Source organism: Pseudorca crassidens, chromosome 7, assembly GCF_039906515.1.
Source record: "Pseudorca crassidens isolate mPseCra1 chromosome 7, mPseCra1.hap1, whole genome shotgun sequence".
Classification (NCBI taxonomy): Eukaryota; Metazoa; Chordata; class Mammalia; order Artiodactyla; family Delphinidae; genus Pseudorca; species Pseudorca crassidens.
The window spans coordinates 32,541,685-32,563,974 of NC_090302.1; the positions used below are offsets into that span (position 1 = coordinate 32,541,685).

The window sequence follows — 22,290 nt, forward strand, 5'->3', positions numbered from 1 at the left end:
CAGTGAAGTGAAACACTGGCTGAGAGTTTGAACTTCTTGACATGTTATGTCTCTTCTAAACATTAGAGTCTGTGAGTTTACAACTTTGTATATGGATGACCCAGGACCAGGAAAAAGTGCCTCAGGGAAATTTCTGGGACTAGTTTAGTGTATGAAATCCAGTGATCATGTGATGAACAGGTGAGATAGAGATGAGCTAGGCAGCTCCACATTCATGGATGTTGAAATCTATTTGGTAAATATGTGGGTGATATTTATCACAGACAAAAGCAGGGAGAATGAATTCCCATGTAGTTGGTCTAGGAAGATTGTGCCCCGTAATTCTTCTCAAGACTTATCTTCATCCAGCCGTCATCTTCAGGCAGCTGCATCAACATCATCACCATCATCACCACCACCATCATTAGAATTGGCAATTTTTGAGACTTCTAATGTGCCAGCTTCTGCTTACACTTATACTTGTGATTTCTTTCCTTGATTTTTCAGTATCTGAGGATTTATCTTTATTTTGAGACCATATATGTATTTTTAAATGTTTATTTATATTTCTCAACATATATGTGTTGAAAGTGAGGAGAAGAATCAGTTAATTACAGCTCAGTTTGCCATGTTGATGGCAGTCTCCCACAGAAATTCGTTTATCCATTCAACAATTATTTAGTAATTGCCTCCTATGTGGCGGGTACCACTTTACGTGTTAGGGATAAAAGGGACAAAGATCCTGGCCTTCATGAAGCTTAGATTCCTATAGAAATCTACTCAGCACTTACTATGTGCCAGGAGACTATTCCAGGCTTTACATCTATTAACTCATTGGATCATCACAGTCATCCTGTGAGAGAAGTGTCATTATTGTATCCATTTTACAGATGAGGAAACTGAGACATACAAAGGTTAAGTCACTTGCCCAAGGTCATGCTGATAGTATAAGAGCTAGGCAGTGCAGATGCCATGTCCATGGCTTAACTACTATACCGTACAGCCTTTCTGTATGTGAATCTATGCCTAGAATATGGTGGGCTCTTGATATTTATTTGGTGAATGATGAAATGATTGAATGACCACACTGTACTATATCACCTGTAGTTTGTCTATCCTCTAGCAGATTCTGAGTTCTTTGAGGATAGGAACAATGTCTTCTTTTACTTTGTCTATAGTGCCAAAGACAGGGCCTGCATGGAGTACCTGCTCAGTAAAATATTGAACACTGGAATGAATGAACTGCCAGATGGTTCCTGGAATGACAATGATTCTCAACTTTAACATGCATAAGAGTAACCTGGGAGTCTGGCAAAATGGAGGTTGCAGGATTGCACCCTCAGGTCTTGGAATCTTCATTTTTAATGGGCCCCAGAGGTGGTCTGAGTACCTTCCTCTGACCACACTGTGTAGGGGCTGTCAGTGAATAACTGAGAGCCATGGAGCACCACAGTTGGTTGGTAGGTCACTGAAGTCTTGACAGTTTGGAAGCTTTGAAGCCTCATTTTAGAGAAAACCCTTGAAAACCAGCAAGGAGTGATTTACTCCCCAGGGAACCCAGGGAAATTGCCTTCGATACATAGTGACTCAGACCTGTGGAGTGTCAAGTCTAAGATTTGATGTTCCACAGATTGTCATAAAGAGATACATTCTGCCCATGTAACATTGCTGAGCAAGGCACCTACAGGTTTATCAGAACACATCCCAATTCTTGTCATAAGTGATGGTTTGAACAGCAATGTTGATATTTGGAAGTCTTGGTGTAGGCAACATCAGAGAACAGAAGTTTAAATCGTGGAAGGCTATTATATAATAAAATGAACCATGGGTAAAGAATCCTTTCTCTTAACTGGTCCCCATTGTTTTCATCTGCTAAATGAGGTTGAATTAAATGATCTCTGAAGGTCTTTCCGTAATATTTGTAATAATATTTGTCATTTATTGCATGCCTACTGTGTGCCATGTGCTATTTTGGGACTTTACTTTTTTTTTTTTTTTTTTTTTTTTTTCTGTACGCGGGCCTCTCACTGTTGTGGCCTCTCCCATTGCGGAGCACAGACTCCGGACGTGCAGGCTCAGCGGCCATGGCTCACGGGCCCAGCTGCTCCGCGGCGTGTGGGATCTTCCCGGACCAGGGTACGAACCGGTGTCCCCTGCCTCGGCAGGCGGACTCTTAACCACTGCGCCACCAGGGAAGCCCGGGACTTTACCTTTATTGTTTCTAGTAGCTAATTCTCAGACTAATGTAACAATATTGTCATTACGCTCCCGGAGAGATGTGTTATTTTTTAATCTAATATTTATTGATAGCTTCCTGTGTGCCAGGCATCAGGCTAGACACTGAGTACTTTGCCAGGCACTAAAGCATAAGGTGCCCAGTGTCACAAAGCTAGGAAGTAGTAGGGTGGGAATCCACCTCAGGTATGTTAAACTGAAGTCTAAGCTCTTTCTTGTTGCTCTCACACATTTCTTCTAAGACTCCATGTCTATAAAGTATGTGTGAGATCACTGACATTTTTTTCTTAATTCCTGTGCTATAGTGATTCCTGTAGGTACACATTAGAATCATCCACAACTCTACTTCAAACTGATTAGATAACTATCTCTAGGGGAGGAGAAAGGGAGGGGAGGGAAAAATCAATGTCTTGTTTTAACAATTCCCCAGGTGATTCAAATGTGCTTCCAGAATTGAACACCAAATACTATACATTCTAATTTTTAAAAAACACATTTATTTTTAATTGATGTAAAGTACACAACATAAAATTTACCATCTTAACCATTTTTAAGTGTACAGTTTAGTAGTGTTAAGTACATTCACATTGTTATGCAGCTAATCTCCAGAACTCTTTTAATCTTCCCAAACAGAAGCTCTGAACCCACTAAACGATAATTGCTCATTCCCCCGCCTAGCCCCTAGCAACCACCATTCTATTTTCTGTCTCTATTAATTTACCCATTCTAGGTACTTGATATAAGTGGATTACACTATTTGTCTTTTTGTGACTCATTTATTTCACTTAACCTAATGTCCTCAAGGTTCATCCGTGTTGTATCATGTGTCAGAACTTCCTTTTTAAGACTGGATAATACTCCATTGTATGTATATTCCACATTTTGTTTAGCTATTCATCCATCAATGGACATTTCCAACTTTTGGCTATTGTGAACAAATGCTACTATGAACACGGGTGTATAAATATCTGTTCAAAACCCTGATTTCAATTCTTTTGAATACATACCCAGAAGTGGAATTGCTGGATCATATGGTAATTCTATTTTTAATTTTTTGAGGAACTGCCACATTGTTTTCCACAGCGGCGGCACCATTTTACATTCCCAACAGTGCCCAAGGGCTCCAATTTCTCCACACCCTCATCAACACTTGTAAGTTTCTATTTTTTGATGGTAACCATCCTAAAGGGTATGAGGTGGTAGATTCTAGTTTTTAAATCCAATTATATTTATGTGGGAGAGGCTATCACTTAGTTTTAGTTTTAGTTATTTGTCTCTAAATCTTTAAATGATTTCACTTTCATTTTGCATTATTTTTCTTCCCACATTTGGAGAATCTCTCCAGATTCAGTATTGACCACTTTTCTCAGAACTACGGGAAGGGGTTGATGTTGAGGAGGTACTGGATGGGATCTCTGCTTTCTAGTTGCTTATGATATCTGGCTGGGAGCTTGCCTGTAGCCTTACTGGATTTTTGTCCTGGTTCAAGTCATACCTGCTCCTAACTGGTGGCTAATTTGTTCAAGTCCTTGAAAGATGGAGATAGCTAAATACACACTGTAGCCAAGTGAAGTGTGAGAAGCTATTCCATGTAGAATAAGTAGAGTGAATTGTGGAGCTCAGAACGGGTATAGTATTTTGGAAGGAAGACTGGTCTGATTAGAACTAAAATTCATGTCGGTAAAAGGTGGGAAATAATGTCAGATCAGTCAAAGCCAGATTTGGCAGGATCTTGAAAGTCAGATGGGGCATTTGGAATTGTTGGGGCAGGTTGCAGGGCTGTCAATCAGGGCAGTGTACGACAGGCCATTAGCAGTGTCTGCATTGGTGGGATGGAGAGGAGGATGCTGTACCAGGTGAGTGGTCACATAGACAAGAGCATCATCAAGAATGCTAGACTAGAAAGGCAAATCTAAAAGTTATCTTCAAAGGAGAAATTGTAAGCTTTGACGATAGGTTGAATATGAGAACTCTGAGAGGGAGAAGCAGCTTCTTTTAAAACTATGAACATTCTGGGGATGAAGTGTTATCTTTTCAAAGGAGATTGTAGTTGTGGGGAAAGAGCCCCAATATTGATATTAGGCTTATATTTGACTGCAAGAGACAGAAACCCCAAAATATCAATGACTTAAATAAGATGGGAGTTTATATTTCTGTCGCTAAAACAAAGTCCAGAAATGAGAAGACCACAATTCAAATAACTGGCCAGGGTTCCCATGGTCACATCAGCCTCCTTGTTGACAAAACCAGACTCATCCTCCTGCCTACCTTTGCTCCTTCTCCTCCTTTCACTTTCATTGACTGTTAAAATCCAGGCTTTATCCCATTTGATTCCCCACAATCAGCCATGAGTAAATGCCATTGTACATCTGCCATGTGTCTTTTTTTTTTTTTTTTTTTTTTTGCGATACGCGGGCCTCTCACTGTTGTGGCCTCTCCCGTTGTGGAGCACAGGCTCCGGACGCACAGGCTCAGCGGCCATGGCTCACGGGCCCAGCTGCTCCGCGGCGTGTGGGATCTTCCCGGACCGGGGCACAAACCGGTGTCCCCTGCATCGGCAGGCGGACTCTCAACCACTGTGCCACCAGGGAAGCCCAGCCATGTGTCTTTGATCTCTGCTTTCATTCATCCTCTCCCACTTCAGCCCTGGCTTCAGCTCTCTCCTTTGGACCTTTACCACAACCTCCTCAAATTGTCTTCCAGTCTCTCCTCTAATCCATCCTTCTCATGGCTGCCAAGTTAGCCTTTCCAGAGCGCACATCACTCCTGACTCACAGCCCTTTGATGATCTCTGCTGTAGCTTCTAGAATAGTTAGAAATTTTCAGCTTGACATTCAAGGCTCCAGGTCAGTTAGCTAAAATCTTGCCTCCTAAAACAATGGCTTAATTTCATTTTAACATCCTCGTTTTAATCTCATCTAATTTTCAAAACACTTTAAGGGAGATGACTTTTAGGTAAATTTCTCTTTAAGAGAATTAATGATAAGGAGAAACCACTTTTGTTGAAGTGTTTTCACATTCAAGGCCAAATAACAAGCTGACTGCGCTCTACTTTTTTCAAATGTAGTCCAATTTTGTCTTATTAGATCAAGTCCATGTTCCTAGTTTACCAAAGATCTGTGAGTTTTTTGGATTCTCTTTTGGTCCCTGCAAGTCAGAATTAGGAAGTTAGATCTAAGAAGGGTGGGCCTGCCACCCAGAAACAGGCCTGGCTGAGGGGCTGGAGGAGCCTGAGAGCTCATGCTTTTGTGAAGTGTGCCCTGCCCCAGATGATGCTGGGAAAGAGATATGATTTTCCCCCTCTGTTCGGAGGAGGGAGCAAAGGATGGGCAATGGGAAGGGTATTTGTGTTTTAGGGCAGCATCTCTCTGGGCCTGACTTGAAATGGATGTCTCAGCTGTAATGCTTACTCTTATGTGACTGTGGCGTTTTGTCTTACATCTCTGGCCTCAGTTGCCTAATCCATGAAATGGAGACTAATCATAGGAATCCCCCCCCCACTTCCTTCTACTGTTGTTACCAAGTTCAAAGATGCTGGATTTGAAACACTTTCTAACTTTATCTAGGTTGTGGGAGTTTTAATACTTCCTCTGTTCATTTTCTATTGCTTCTGTTACAAGCTACCACCAAGTAGATGGTTTAAAACAACGGCAGTTTCTTCTCTCTCAGTTTGGGAGGCTAGCAGTACAAAATCAAGGTGTCAGCAGGCCCGTACGCTCTCCAAAGTCTCTTGAGAACTGTTCTCCCTTTCTTCTTCCTGGCTTCTGGCAGGTGCCAGAAATCTTTGGCATTCCTTGGCTGGTAGAAGGATCGCTCCAGTCTCTGCCTCTGTAGTCATATGCTGTTCTTCCTGTGTGTCTGTGTCTCTGTTTTCTCTTCTTTTACAGTATGATCTCATCTTAGCTAATTACATCTCTAAGGACCCTATTTCCAAATAAGGTCACATTCCGAGGTTCCAAGTGGACATGAATTTAAGGGGGGCAGTATTCAACATAGTACACCCCGTTACTGTCTGTTTTTAGAACAAAAATAGCACAGGCTAAGGGCTTAGCACAGCACTGCTATAGAAAGTGCAATGAATGGGTGCCATTACTTCGGTTGGTGTTGTTGCACTATTTACCCTTCCTCCTTCGTGATCCCCCTCTCCCCGTCCCTACCTCAGCACCACACACTTGGGCTTTGATCTGCTAAGACTCCTCTCCCCAGGCATGAAATGATCAGGTAACAGTGAATCTAAAATTCTCTTCTATAGAGGAAAAATGTGTTTATTTTTGCAGGGAGAGAGTAAGAGGGGATGCTGGTAAGGTGCCTCATTAAAATAATCAGTGAATTGAAAATGGGAGAGGTGTTAAGGATCAAGCTGGCCTAGGCAAAAATATTTTGGGCCCTCTAACAACTATACATCCCAACTAAACTCATGTTTAACAAACAGTTGAGCTGGCACCTTTGTGTATCTGTAGTCTGTGTAGTGAGGGTAGGAATGGTTTCAAAAGGGGCAGAAGGAGCCATCCAGGGGTATGGAAATTGACTCAAGGAGACATGGGAAGGAGGCAGCCCAAGGTGGATAGGTGGAAAGGACACAGATGCCCAGGGTCTAGTCCTGGCTCTGCCTCTGACTCCATGTCAGATTTTGGGCAGGTCACTTCTTCCTCTGTCTGGGTTGCAGTTTCCTCATCTGTAAAATAAGGGGGTAGGCCATGAGAGCTCTGGGAACACACACCTGTGAGGGGCTTGGAGAGGAGGAGGTGATAAAGAGAGCCACAAGAGAGCTCTGCTGTGGGGGTTAGGAGAAGTCACCTTCCTCTCATGCCACTTGTAAAAATTGGGCATTCACGGTAAGATGCTGCATGATATAGAAACTTCTCTCATTTATTTTTCTCATGTGATCTTCAGAACAACTCTGTGAGGTAGGTGTATTAGGTGTTTATATTCCTATTTTACAGATGGGGAAACAAGTTTGAAGCAGGGTGTCCTGACTACAAATGCAGTGTTGTTTCCAAGATGCCGCAATGGTGCCTCTTGGCTCAGTGCCAGCTCACTCCGGGAGTGAAGATGAGTTCCTGGGCTCCACGTCACCCAACACGATGCCACACGTCATGCATGCCCTGTGAATAGCTCTTGGTGGTAAGTGATTCAGACCTTGGGGTGGAAGGAGAAACTAATGAACAGGGCGCAGCTCAGCTAACACCTACTGCTGTGTGCCAGGCACTGCCCTTGGCTCTGTGGACTCAGGAGTGAACAAAACAGATATGGTCACTGTCCTCAAGAAGTTCAGGGTCTCTCAGGAAGACAGACACTCAACCAATAATTACCAAAATTTAATGGAACAAGTAGAAGCGTGAGATATGCTGTAGAGGAGAGATTCCTGGTGCTTTGGGTGGGAACACTGAATAGGTCCCCTGACTCTGGGTGCAGCCAGGGAAGGCTTCCCTTAGGAGGTGAGGCTGTGACTGAGACTTGTCAGAGGAAAGGAGGTGGGGCTGTTGCTGGCACTGAGGGTGGACCCAGAAGTTACAGGAAAGCTGGAAAGAAGACCAAAGCAAACTCTTTTACTTCTTTTGTTGTAACTCCAACTTCCCTAAAGGACACCTTGAAAAAAAGAGAAAATGGTTTCAGGAGCTGTTATTTTTTGCTACCTCACACTCAAAACTGGGCTCAGTGAAGTTTAATGTGAGACTTTTAATGCTCTGTGCATTAATTAATTACTCACCTCACAGTACATTAAATGTAAAATGCATTTAACGTAAAATCAAAGGCTCTAGTTCCTTGAATGGACTCCAGGCCTTTGTTTCTACTTGTGAGGCATGTCCACTTGCATTGGTCCTCAGAGATTTAGGGACTGGTCTTTTCCTCACCTTAGAAGCCAGAGGGTGTATCCAAGGGGTAAGAGCATGAGTGGACTTGAGTGTTGGGTGGATAAGCAGTAGCTTCGCTGCCATTCTTTCCCCTCTCTGCTAACACCCCTTCCTGGGCTTCTCACGCTGTGAAGTCCACTCCTGATCACTCCTTCTCCTTCTTGGTCAAGGCCAGCTCAGGAAATCATGGTGTAGACAGACACTAGAAACGTAATCTAAAAAATCTTACGTTGCCTAGGTTCTTTTCCTTATTAACTGTGTGGCCACAGTTTCCTCACCTGTAACATGGAGATGATAATGCCTACTTCATAAGATTAGTCCTTTATATTTTCCAGGTTTTGCATTCTATAGATGTAGCGACAAGACTAAGAAAATTAGGTGATTTGTGCAAAGTTATGCAGCTAGTAGCCACAATCAGGAATACAGCCCAGGTCTCCTATCCCTAAATCTAGTGCTCTTTCCACTAGCAAAACTTCAGCCATGGCTCATTAATGTGTCATGAATGTGTAGTCTTTGCTATGCTAAAATGTCGATCCCCTGGAGTGACCAGGTAAGGCCTAGGCTGGAGGAAAAAAAAATTCAGAAGCCCTGCACATAGGGCACTATAGTGAAAAAAAAAAAACAAAAAACCTTCGGACTTGCTTGTTTTGCTGTTATGTGACATCGTTGGTCATAGCTTTAATTTTTTTGTTTTGTGCCAGTTCATTGGTTGGAAGCAGAATTTTCTATGAGAACGTTGCCCTAGGAGTGTCATGCTCTGCATGTTAAATGACACAGACTAGGTCTGTGGTATGCTCAGAACTCCCCTTCCCTTTGTGCCAGGCAGCTGAAGGTCACGTGCCCCTGATCTCAACTCTTGCCTCCTGAAGTTGCCGTGCAGTCACCACGCTGGCCATCCTAGTGTCAGATTCAGATTATAACATGGTCTCAAGGAGTCACTGCCATCTCTCTTATTTCCATGACCTCAATTCCAAATTCATCAGGAATAGCCGCTTGGCTTCCACTGTCCTTGCATGGACTCTGTTACATTTCATGGAAATGTATGGATGAGTGAGTCGCTATATTCTTATTTTTTCTCTTCACTGTTAATTCCCTTAAAAAAATAAAAGGGTAGGAGAAGTGTAAGCATTTTGAAAGAGACAGCTAATCAATACACATTATTCTCCAAACATTCTAGGAAATTCAAGGAAATTATAAAGTACCTCCTAAAGGCTCTTCAGTTATCTGTATGCCTGCCCTTCAGATAGAAAGTTTCCTCTTGGCACATAAAGAAGTCAAATTAGGCCCAGAAGAGACTATCCTTGTTGGAGCGTGAATGTCAAAGAAACGATCTTCAGCAAAATAGCTTTTTCTCTCAGCATGCCCGGGAGAGAACAATATCGTTGGTTATTGGTAATGCCTGTGCAAAGCACAGTGAGAGGGTTTTGGAGATCATCAGAACTGATATTTGTATGAGATCAAAACGTCTTGATGAGGATTTTTGCTTATTCTGCCCTTGGCGAAGACAGTTCACTTCAGAGTGTGCTAGGATTTGGGAGCTACAGAAGGGACAGGACCCAGCCTCTTACAAGACTGGCGAGAAGTGCCTTTATCGAGGTTTAGTGGTGCCTGCATGAAAACATCTCCTTCCTTAGATATGTGGACAAACATTGACCCATCTCCTCTGCCAACTTCAGAGGACCTGGTAAGCCTCTGGAGTCAGGACGTTGTCTCTAGCCCAGAGGACAGCCCCCTTGAGGGATACAAACATCTTCCTGGTGACCAGCTTTCATAGCTGAGAGATTTCAAGAGAATTAGAGGAAAGAAGCAGTCGCTAGGAACCAAACGCCAGAATTTCACAATCATTAATGAAGCTAAAGTTCACCTTTTCTCTGGGTGAATTCCATGATACCTGCTCAGGCTGGACCAATAGGCTGGAATCTTCTTTTTGGAGACCCTCCTAGGGCCTGAGAGGAGGCTACACTTCTCACAGCTTCCTGGGTGTCAGAGGTAGCAGCCACCAGAGGTCCCTGGAGTGGCCATCGTTGTCCAGGCTCAATGTCTCTGCTTATCAGCTCTAGAAATTCTATGGTATCTTTTCAGACTGCAGGAACTAACTCAGAGGTCCAACTCACCTACATCTGGGGGCTACTGCAGGAACGTTCAATTCAGTTTAAATGCATTAGGGAGGTAGCATTGTCTACAGTATTGTTCTATAGGAGAGGAAAAATTTTTCCTTTATCCTCTTAGGTTTTGTGGCTGGACCTGAGAATTAAACTTTCATAAGACAGGTTAACAAGAGAAAAGCATACAAATTTTATTTAATATTTTTACATGTACATAGGAGCCTCCATAAGAAAAATTAAAACCCTAAGAAGCTCTTAGAACCAAGAGCTTATATACCCTTTTAAACAAGGAATGATAAATTTGTGGAAAAGTGACAAAACAAAGGAAAAGGCATTTAAGCTTCTAGGGGCAGTGAGTTGTGGAAAAGTGACTAGGAAATATATTGGGGAAACTAATGGAATATAAGGATTATTTTAATAGGTTTGTTTGTACAGATCCATTTTGGTGTCAACTCACCTGGTGATAAGAATGTTCTTTTCCTGGTGCAGGGAGGTCACCTTGCTTACAGGAAACTTTATAACCTGTTTTTAGGTCAAAAGGGGGAGGTCAGAGAACCCCTCCTGCATGTGCCTTCAGCTCAAAATAATCAATATGCCAAAGTGGCATATTTTGGGGTGGCATGTTCTCAGCCCCTTCAGTTCAAATACTAATTTTTCTATATTTTATCTGTAAGTTTGGGCAAGTTACTTAACTCCTGTGAGCTAGGACTTTCGTGCTCTTCAATCACTCCTTATTTCTCAGCTCCAGGCAGGATACCTTTTGGTTGATACATGGTTCTTTCTAAACTCGATTATACCATCGACCAAGCTGGATTAAGTATGCCCACAATTGAAAGGCAGCCCTGGTCTCCTGATGGTTTCAAGGATGTGTCACACAGCCTCTGAAAGCATCTACAATGTACTGATTTAATCTAAATGCTGGTGATACGGCAACAAATGAAAGAGACCAAATATCTGCCCCTGTGGGGCTTATATTCCAGTAGGGAGACAAACAATAAACAATAATATAATACAGTATGGTGTGGCATAATATAATACGGTATAATATAACATAATATAATATAAGTCAGTGCTAAGAAGAACAATAAGCAGCAGAAGAGATCAGGAGATTATTTCTCCAAGGAAATGATGTTTGTTGCAGAATCTTGGGTAAAGTGAAAAAAATGAAGCGTGAGCATCTGGGATAAAAATAATCCATGCAAGGGGAATGACAAGCACAAATTTTTCCCAAAGCAAGAGGGTATTGGTGGACTAGAGCACCAAAGTGGCTGGATTAACTGAGCAGACGGAAGGAAATGAAGTTGAGAGGTAGTGGGAAGCCAGATCAGCTCAGCTGGGGTCTTGTAGACCGTGGTTAAGACTTTGGCCCTTATTCTTAATGAGCTAGGAAAGGGTCTCTGTGATTGGCCTAACTTATATCTTTAAAGGGTCACTCTGGTTGCTGCAGGAATAATAGACTGTAAAGGGGTAAGGGTGGAAAAGACCAGTGAAGACTGGCAGTATTCCAGACCAAGGGTACTTGGGGGGTGGAGTAGGGTGGCCCTGGGGGAGGAGGCAAGAAGAGCTTGTATGAGTGATGTATTTCAAGACAGCAGTGACAGGACTGGGGGGTGGATTGGACATGGACGGGGAAAAGTGAATGGAGTTGCTGTCTGCTGAGGTGCGAGGAACTAGTGAAGGAACAGGCTGGAGAGGTTAGAAATCAAGAGTCAAGCTCAAGATGGCCGTCAGACATCTGAATGTAGTCTCTGTGTGGCCTTTTGTATAATGGTGCTTAGAAAACTAATCGAAGGGCTTGCTTTCTCAAATCAGAGATGCAGCAAACATTCTCAGGCTTGTGATCACAGAACTGAAGCCTTGGGAAACACCCACAGAAGGCACTCTGAATATACATTCTTAGGACAGATGCAGCACGAGTGTGACCAAGGCTGGGGCAGCTGGAAGTTAGAGTGCATTGGTGATGAATAATATTTGAGCACAGAGAGATGTTCAACACTGTATTTGGATTTGAATTTCTCTTGTAAATAAAAAAGGAAAACTTGGATTCACATACTGTTTTATCATTTAAAAAGTGCTTTCAAATCCTTCATCATCCTATGAGATAGGATTGATTATCTTCATTTTGGAGATGAGGAAATGGAAGTTCAGAGTTGTTCAGAGATGTGCCCAAAGTCACACAACTAACAGGTAAGGGAATCCTCCAATTTAGGTTTTTCTCACCCCAAAATCATTTCCATTTTATTGTGTTGTTTCCATTTCATCATGGTTATTTTGGAGTAGTTACATATTGATTCTGCCAGTATAAAAAAACCAAATCATTTGTACCTAATAAGGCTATAAAATGTCCTCTTTGCCCCCTACTGACTGCAAATGACCCGTGTACTCAGGCCCCCACCCACCGTGTTCATCTTCAATCCAGGCTTCTCTGGCAGCTTCGCTTCCCTGGCAACCAAGTGGCTAATGAGCTTCACCCCAACTCCTGTCTCTCTTAACAAATTCCTTTTTATCAATGGCTCATTTGTGTTGAAAGAGGTTGTCATGCCAAGCAATATTTTGGGGAATATTTTACAACTCCTGTTGCTTAAATTCTGAGAGAAACTGCTTCAAAAAGGTCCAAACACTTTCCCCCACTGGATCATTTCAAAATGCAATTAGAATAGTTTTTCAATGAGCATTTCAGTAATTCCTGAAAAGTATCACTTAGTCATGATTGAGACCATAGCTGTGTCTACACGGTGCTAAACATCTGGATAAAAAATGAAAATGGAATGCACTGGGATGTTAATACTGGGTCAAAAGCCAGTTTTGATGTCCTCAGGCACTGAGGTTGCCCTCAGTGGTTGCCCTTGTGTCATCCAAAGCCCCTTTGGATCTCATCTCAATCATGCCAGTGTGTGAGGGAGTGGGCAGAGCACTGGATTTGAAGAAAGAAGGTTGGGGTACCAGTCTTGACTTTGGTACTTCCTCGTATGTGACCTCACCAAGCCTCAGCTTCCTCATCTATGAAATGGACATGCTTATGCCTGCACAGCTTCCTAAGATGTTTGTAAAAAGTAAATAAAGCAAATTTGAACTAAGCAGACATCATATTGTATTTATCTTTGCATCTCCAGAGCTGAACACAGGAATGTAGTAGAGCCTGGATACATTTTTGTTGATTAATTTATGAATGAGTATAGTATAGGCAATTCTAGTGCTCTAGCACCTATTATTATGTAGCTCTATTTACATTCGCCAATTCCCTCTGGTACTTAAGCAAACTTACCCTCCCTAGAATATGAGGACACATAGCCCAGAAAAAATATTTACTAAAAGCATAAAATGTACTGTGCTAGTTGTAAATAATGTTTTCCAGTTAGTCCAAGCGGTGAATAACCCCAGCTTTTGTTCTCTTTGGAGCACCTGTTTGTAATCCATGTCATAAATTTTTTCATGATTATTGCTTAGTAGTCAATGAGTTTCTTTGTTGGCACAGAATTTAAGATATTTCCCTAATAAGGACACCCAATGTTAAAGCAAAGAATTTCTATAGCTGTGCAGTTCAGAGAGTTACCTAGGAGATGAAAAGCTAATCTGTCTGGAATTTCTGCCCTTGAGACCAAAGATACTATAAATTTGCTCGGGAGGAAAATAATCATGGTAAGCATCTTAATTTCTTCCATCTCGTTTCCAAGCAGATGTCGCCGTGCTTTAGCCTGGAATTCATCATCTCTCTGATACATCAACATTGACATATTACATCTTCATCTCTTATTATAGAAAATGGAAATTAAACCAGAATGTGAACATGCTGAATGAATCGGACTCCCCAGAGATTTGGAGGAGAAGAAAACCTCCCACTCGCCTTTGACTTTTGGATTTCTTGTTTCCCTCATGTTTGGATTGCACTTTAAGAAGTCCATCTGGAAGTTCACTTTTTATATTTTGCAAATGCAAGTAGAGCTTATTATCAAAAGACAAACCCCTAAAGGAAGAAAAACAGTGGGCAGGGATTGGGGGGGCCAGAGAATCACCTAAAAAATCCAGTGACGGTATTTCAAGTTAAATTCCAGAGATTAAACTCCATTTATTGCTGGGCCTGACTTTGCCAGTCTGCTGGTTTGGATGAATGCGTGGATATGTTTAGCTGCTTGCTTCTACCTGTTAAGCTAGAAGATGAGTTTGGGTAGGTGTCAACACCTGCAAATGTCATCAACCCTTGCAATACCCCTGTAGCACTGAGTTATCAAAGTAGCACTGCCACAGTCTGCTTGAGCCTTCAGTCGTCCCACAGTGGGCACCAGTACACTTCTTGCCTTTTTCTGCCCTCAGGAAAACATTCTTCGGATTTCAGGATCCTATTATATGTTGAGCGAATTGCGTTCTTCTTGAATTCCTTACGAAGTCACTCTGGTCCGTGGAGATTAGAAGTTTAAACTTTGTAGGCCATACCTCATCGAGTTCTCTTCACTTTGGCTTCCCAGCCATTTCTGTTGCAGCCAGACTTAATCCTCTTCAGACGTATCAAGCCAGCCATCAGTCAAGGTGGTCTTTATTTCCTCACACGTGCTGCAGGGATTAAGGCTGCCTGGTTTTCTCATATATTCCCTGGCACCCCAGCTACAGATTCAGCTACTGTCTGAGGTTGATGTAAATAATGTTTACAACTTGGCCCCAGCTTGTTGGCCATTTACGGGAAGAATCCATCTTATTCTAGAGTCACAAAGGCTAATGCCATCTTGGTCATAACAGGATAGCTGGATAGAGCATTAGCATCCTAGAATCTCTTTGTAAATTTCCAGACCAGGGAAGATAAAGAGTAGTTTGCTTCTGTAGGTCTGGGTAAAACTGTCAGCATTAGGCAGAGAGGCCCACGAAAATAGCATTGGATTTAGAGTTGCGACCCAAGTTAGAAGTAGCTGTACTACCTTCTAGCTGTGTGGTCTTGGACAAGTAACATAATCTCCCTGGACCCATGTTCTCATCTGGAAGATAGGAACCCTATCATGGACCCTGCACATACCCCTGGATGATTGGAATACAGGATATGAGACTGTCTTGAAAACAACAAAGTGCTATTTAAGTGAGAGCTACCACCATTGTCACCTATAGCACATTGCAGGTTGTCTGATGACCATTTATTGCAAGTTTTATAACTCCTAAAATACATCAAGAAGTTTCTCATCTTTTCTCCGAACCTCAGTTTTCTTATTATAAAATGAGGTGAAAACGATAATGCGTAACTCACAGATTCAGTGAGATAATAATTGTGTGTGGGCCTGGAGTGCACAGGATGGTGGTCTTCTTTCTCTCTTGGTACTACCCTGAAACCTGGTAGAGCAGCTGTGCACTATGTATTTTTGAATCCACGTCTCCCAAAAACACCTTCTTGGAAGCTTTCTGGTGATAGGGTCAATGACCTTGGTTCTCCACTGCTGAAGGCATCTGAGGACTTAGCAAACATTGAAGCAGGGAGAACTCCTGCCTGTCTTCCTGCCCCAACGTGTGTATTGTACCCTGGTCCCCCAGTCCTGTCCTAGCTGGGAGGTTCTGCGCCTTCCATTTCAAGAGGAACATTCAAGAGAGAGCCTAGTCAGAGAAGAGAGACCAAAGTAGGGAATGGACTAGAAACAAATGGACAAGTACTGAGGAATACTGGGATATTGAATCTGGAGAACAGAAGACATAGGGGTCCATGACACAGATGTCTTAACCTATCTGAAGGAATTGGTGTTTTTCAAACTTTTCGGTGGCAACCCATAGCAAGAAAGACATTTTATATCAAACCTAGCGCACATTTACATCTATAAACAACTGAAACAAAACCTTGAAAAAAAAACCTGTCTCTCACATGCTATAACTCTAATATTTTCTATTCTACTCTTCTATTATTCTGTCCTATCCTATTCTATCCTATTCAGTTGCATTAAATATAATGCTGGATGTAATTCCAAAATTTATTTTATGACCTGTTAATTTAAAATATTGATGTAGAAGACATGTATTGTCCCAGAAGATGGAATTAGGACTTTAAGGTGAAAATTAGAGCAAATTTTAGCTCAAAACAAGGAAGAAACAGCTAATAATTAGACCCACTCAAATGTAGAATGGATCTCTCAAGGTAGTAAGACTCTTGTCCTTGGGTATTTTCAAGATTATACCTAATTTATGTGTCGTGTCTGTAGATTAGGGACCTTCCCACTTCAAAGATTCCAAGAGCCCACAATTCACACTAAGCTAAAAGAAAAACTATAGAACATAAAGAGATTTTTAAATTTCAGTTCAAAAAACCTGAAAATAAAGAGGCAGGGAGGGTGCGGGTGGGGCTGTTGGGAGATGATCTTTCCTTAGCTTCGGTCCAGTTAAAGAGAAAACATTCTCTGTCACATTTCTGTGCCCTACTGAGTGATCGCCCTTCCTCAGAACAATTTTTGTTGTTTTTGACAGTAGCAGATCTTGAAGCTGTTGCTGCTAAACTTCTGGGATGTTCCTTTTTCAGATTTTATGGTCACTTTAGGTCACTACCTAAGCCTTCATCACAGCTTAGGTAGTTGTCTTTTGAACGATCTCACAGTCTGTGTGTCTCTGTACCCTGGGCTTAGTAATGTCAAATGTAGAGTCAGTACAAATGACTGCCTCTTGCGTAAATGAATGCATGCATGCATGAATGAATGAAGATTCCACTAGCCTCCTTAAAAGGAGCATCTTTGAGTCACTGATACTTATCTTGATTGGGAAAGTAGTATGTTCAGGAATAAGTAAGAATGATAACAATTGTTGAAATGTTGGCCAGCACATGATTCTTAGGCCTTGTAGAAATTTTTAGAGACACGGACTCTTTTGAGGATCTCATGAAAGTTATGGCTTCTATCCTCAGAAAAACAAACGTATGCAATTACGTATACAATTTCAACAGTGCAGTTACTCACTCTCTGGCCTAATGTTAGACTTAACAATTGGGTCTGACTCAAATGAGAATTCTTTGTAGTTTTGTCTTTGCTTAAGCAAGTAGGATTTTGGAGAGAGCAGAATGCACCATTACTATGTACCAGGTACATGCTCAGTGTTTTATTTACATTAGTTCATTTACTTTTCATAGTAATCGTATGAGATATTGTATTATATATATATATATATATGATCTTCATATATGTGTTATAGAATATATGTGCACATATACATATATATTATCTCCACATATGGAGCTAATATGCATATGCACACACACATACACCTGTGCAAAGAATGTCACATTTGTGCCACCCTATCTTCTTCCCTGTCCTTCCCTTCCCTTTAGCCTTCAATAAATAGCTTCCATCCCCTCTTCCCTTTCAGGTTCAGAATTTAAAACACGAAAATATTGTTTAGCACTCATCTTTAGAGAAGCTCACTCACCTGGTGACTTCTCTGAAACAAAAGGCTGGTTAACTTCATGGGGCAGGAACATAGACTTTTTCTATTTTTTTCTGATGGGTTTGGGTACTGAGATTGACACAAGTCAATTTTTTAACTGGTTATTCTGTTATATTCTCAAAAAAGTGTCCTGAATAAGTGAGGGCACAGAAATAAAAAGACCCAGTTCCTGCTCTCAGGAAGTTCACCATGTAGTTTGAGTTAAATTACAGTGTTTGTTTAGCTTAATAAATAGCTCTGGACCACTGGATCCTAAGTAAGAATATATTTATTAATATCCTTCATGAATAAATGGGTTACATCATTGGGTCTATTGAGTGTTGTGTGCTGATGAGTGCTACTAGTCCTGGGGAATGTGGTCTGGTGTACAGGGTTTCAAGTCATTGACATAGACTGCTTAAACCAGGGTTATGGGGGAAATCACCCAGGAACACTTTGGAGAGTGAGAAGAGTTGACTGAAGCCAGAATACTGAGCAATGCCACCATTTATCCAGTGGGAAAGGAAGAGGATCAACAGCGGGACACTGAAAGGGAGCAACCAGAGTGAATGTAGGAGGAGAACAAAAAGAGAATGTTGTTAAAAGCCAGGGAGATTTTAAGAAGCAGGGTGAGGCCAGCAACATCATGCCATAGGGAGAAAGTAAGAGAAGTCTAGAATAATTAATGGACTTGTCTCTCAGGAGTTCATGGTGATGTTAGCAAGAGCAATTTCTGTGAAGTCGTTAAGTGGCAACCATTGCTGTGGGCTGTGGACTAAATGGGAGGTGAAGCAGTTGAGAACTGAAATATGCACCAGTGGTTCCCAAGTGCTGAGCCATGGACTCAGCTGCATCAGAGTCACTTGTGGGGCATTAGGAAATGTAAATTCCTCACCTCAATCCCACATTTCCTGATTCAGTAAGTCTAGGGTGGGTCGTAAGGATCCATATTTCTAAAAAGCCAGGTTTGAGAACCATTAGAATATAAAGTTCATGAGAGGAAAGATCTTGCCTGTCTCATTCACAACTATACCTCCAGGAGCTAGATGAGTTTCTGCCCATAGAAGTTTCTCAGTAACTGTGTAGAATAGCAGCTCACTAAATTAACTGTTGGCATCAACTACTTTGTATAGAGTAGTATTGACGGTAAGAGCATTAACCATGTAGATCAGTAAGGAGGCAACAGACCAATAGCTTCAAGTAGAGACTATCAAAAGTTGGGGGACTAAAATCATAAATAAGCTTAAGACACTGTTCCTTTAGGGTCATTGCTTCAGGACTGTAAAGTATGACAGAAGCCTCTGACTGGCAAATCGGAACTGATTCGTTAGAATTGTTCTTTTAACAGAAGGGCTGTTTCTATGTCTGATAATAAGACATACTGAAAGGCAGTATGCTATAATAAAAAGGACTCTTGGCATCTACTAGAGTTATTGTCATACCTAGCTTGTTCGGTGATTAAGTTTCTGAGGTTTAGACCCCTGTGGGTTTATGCAATTAATTCTAGAAAGATGGAGGATAAGCATGAATCCATTTTCCACCAAGCATTGTCCAAAGACTAAATAAATAACATACCTCCAACTATAAATATTAACATTTTCCCAATGAACACATATGCTATTATAATTAATAAAGTACAACTTAATCAAAAAGTGTTAGTAAATATCTGAGAACTTCTAGAGGTTAAAAATTAGGCTGAACCATATGAAATTACCAGTTTTGTGAGTCACAAATAGTCAAATCTGAGCAATTTCATGTAGTTTAATATTTTATCAATTAAACAGATGATACAAAAATTATGATCTTGATCTCATGAGAGTCAACAAAGATTTTAGAATTATAAAGGTATCTTATGGTAACCGGTTTCCAAAATGGCCCTCATGCTCCTGATCTCATGATATTCATGTGTATGGGTGTAATCCTCTCCCCTTGAGTGTAGGTTGCACTTAGAGAATAGAAAAGTGCAGAAGTGATGGTATGTCACTCTTAAAATTAGGTTATAAAGAGACTGTGGTTTCCATGTTGGGTGTGCTCTGTCTCGCTCTTGGATCACTCAGTCTGAGGGAAGCCAGCTGCCACATCATGAGGACACTCAGGCAGCCTATGGAGATGGCTCCCCGACCCCCATGGGGAGGAATGGTGGCCTCCAGCCACCAACCACAGGAGACAGCCTGGAAGAGGATTCCAGCCCCAGTCAAGTCTTGAGATGACTGCAACTTTGCCAAAGTCTCCCAACTAAGCTGCTGCCATGTTCCTGACCCTCTGAAACTGGATGAGAACATAAATGTTGTTATAAACTGCTACGTTTAGGGGTGGTTGATTTCCCAGCAATAGATAGCTAATATAAGCCCTCATTTTCAAGATGCTGGGAACCGATGGTCGAGTAGTTTTTAGTTCAGCATACTTTCATATATATCCTGTAAGTTTTTCAAGGCAAGTTTTAATTCTGTTTCATTACTGAGTAATTTGAGCCATATGAATTGGTAGAGAAAATATTTTATTTGGATCCAGAAGATATCACTTATTAGTAATGTAACTTTGCAAATCACTTAGTTTCTCTGAACTTCTCTTTCCTCTTAGACAAAATGCAGATTACCACAATGCCTACCTTATTGTAAGGATTACATTGTGAATACAGTTGATCAACCCTAAAGCGCTATTGAAATGCTAGATGATAGAATTAATCACCTTTCACCAATGATAAGTCGACCAAGGTCACATAGCTAGTCGGTTGCAGAATAGGAACTTACAGCAAAGTCTCCTAATGCTAAGACAAGGGCTTACATAACTTGGAGCAGGTCACCTTTACCATATGAGCCTCAATTTCCCCATAAGTAAAATGAATAAATTGTACCAAGTGAGGCAGGGTTAACAGGCACTGATCAGAACCTAAGGAGAGGATGCTTGTCTAGGTGACTGAGTCCCCAGAGAGCCGGGGTGAGGTGTGTATCTGACATCCCTGGGGTTTCAGGGCCCAGCCATGCTGAGAGTTGATGCTGTAGGAAGCTTTGCGATGTGCTCAGTGTAGGCAGCAGCCTTGGTGCTGTGCAGAGGTTGTTGATGCCACTGCCAAGGAAGATGGGGCTTGCTCCTCTGCTTGTGCTGCCAGCCCCCACAAGCCCCTGCAATAACATCCTATCATTTGTCACTTCAGACCCGTATACTTTGGATTCGTGCTGGTGCCAATAGAATTCATAATGAATTCAGTTTCCCATTCATTCAAGAAATCAAGTAATGCTTGAGGGGAAAAAAAAATCTGAAAACATTGCCTTGGAGCTTCTGTAGAAGATGACAAACATCACCTTTCAAATAGGGCTGAGAAAATCATGATTCAAGATAGTGTTTGGAGTAGTAAAAGCCTGATAATAGTATTGGTAACTAAAGTTTGTATAACACTCAACAGTTTACAAAGCACACTACATATATGTTCTCATTTGAAGCTAATTATCCTCATTTTCAGCTAAGAAACTAAACCTCAGGGTGATGAGATAATTCATGGCAGAATCAACTCTTGAACTTTGGTGATCGTTTTACAAATTGTGTTCTCTTTCCACTGACCTAGCCCTGTTCCTGTCGTAGTATCATTTCTTGTTTCCAGCAGAGGTGATTTTGTTATTGTTGCTGGCCTTGTCCTCCAAGAGTATAGAACTTCTCAAAAGCAGACTAAAAAGAAGGATGTGGTAATGGTCACACATCATGAGAGAAAAGATTTATAATCTGAGATACCTGACAAGCGAGTGAGTGCAGAACGTGGCAGGCAGATTTGAACTCTGTCTGTATACCACTAAACATCTCCGTGAATGTGGAAAGCTGGTGCTTGATTCCTGCAAATACATGGCTCTGTGGTTGGAGAATCAAGGGCCTCTTTGTAGAAGCCAAAAGAGCTAGGTATGCTCTTTCTCTCTTAAATTCTGATGCTGCCATGGCAGTCCCTGGCCTTGGGTGGGGGCATTGTGGAGCAGGCTTAGGAAGGAGGTGAGGTCAGGAATAGGTTCTGGCAGGAAAGAGTTGGCCCAGGGCTAGAATCACTGACTGGGGAGGTAGCTGCTACAGTAGACATTGCTTGGGGGTTTGGAATCAGGCAGATCTGATTGAAATCCCAGTTCCGCCTCTGAAGGGCTGTGTGGCTTTGGGCAAGTCACTCCACCTTCTTTGTCCCTTGTTTTCACAACGAAAAGTCCTGTTCTATCTACCTATTTGTTTTGACTGTCCCATGAGATCTCATGCTGTTGGATAGGGCTTTAGAGCAGAGGTTGGCAAACTACAGGCTGTGGGCCAAATCCAGCCTGCTGCCTGTTTTTGTATAGAGCATGAGCAAAGAATGGTTTTACATTTTACACTTTCAAATGGTTGAAAAAAATCAAAGGAAGAACAATATTTTGTGATACATGAAAATTTTATAAAATTAAATTATACATTTATATATAATTATATAACATTTAAATGTAAGTATATTATATATAACACGTAAAATGTTATATATAATATGTTATAACATACATTATATGCAACTTACTAAAATGTAAATTTATTTACATACATAAATATATCTACATATAAATGATATGTTTCTATACAAATATAAAATTAAATATCAATATTCATAAAAAACCTTTGATGGACCACAGGCATACTCATTCATAGACTATCATTGTCTATGCTACTTTCATGCTACAATAGCAGAGTTGAGTAGGTGTGACAGAGACCATATGATCTATAAGCCCAAAATAGTTACCATATGGCCC

At 41.4% G+C, this 22,290-nt stretch overlaps 1 long non-coding RNA gene across 4 annotated transcripts in view; it reads left to right on the top strand.

Annotated features, from left to right (window-relative positions):
• Positions 1-22,290, top strand: part of LOC137227638 (uncharacterized) — a 619,814-nt gene that overhangs the window by 305,142 nt on the left and 292,382 nt on the right. For 2 of the 4 annotated variants that reach the window (XR_010944939.1, XR_010944941.1), the window contains exon 5: positions 7,158-7,338. This is a non-coding gene — a long non-coding RNA (uncharacterized lncRNA). Of the gene's footprint in view, positions 1-7,157; positions 7,339-13,851; positions 19,851-22,290 lie in introns of those variants that run through there. The other 2 variants (XR_010944942.1, XR_010944940.1) reach the window with 2 other exon arrangements.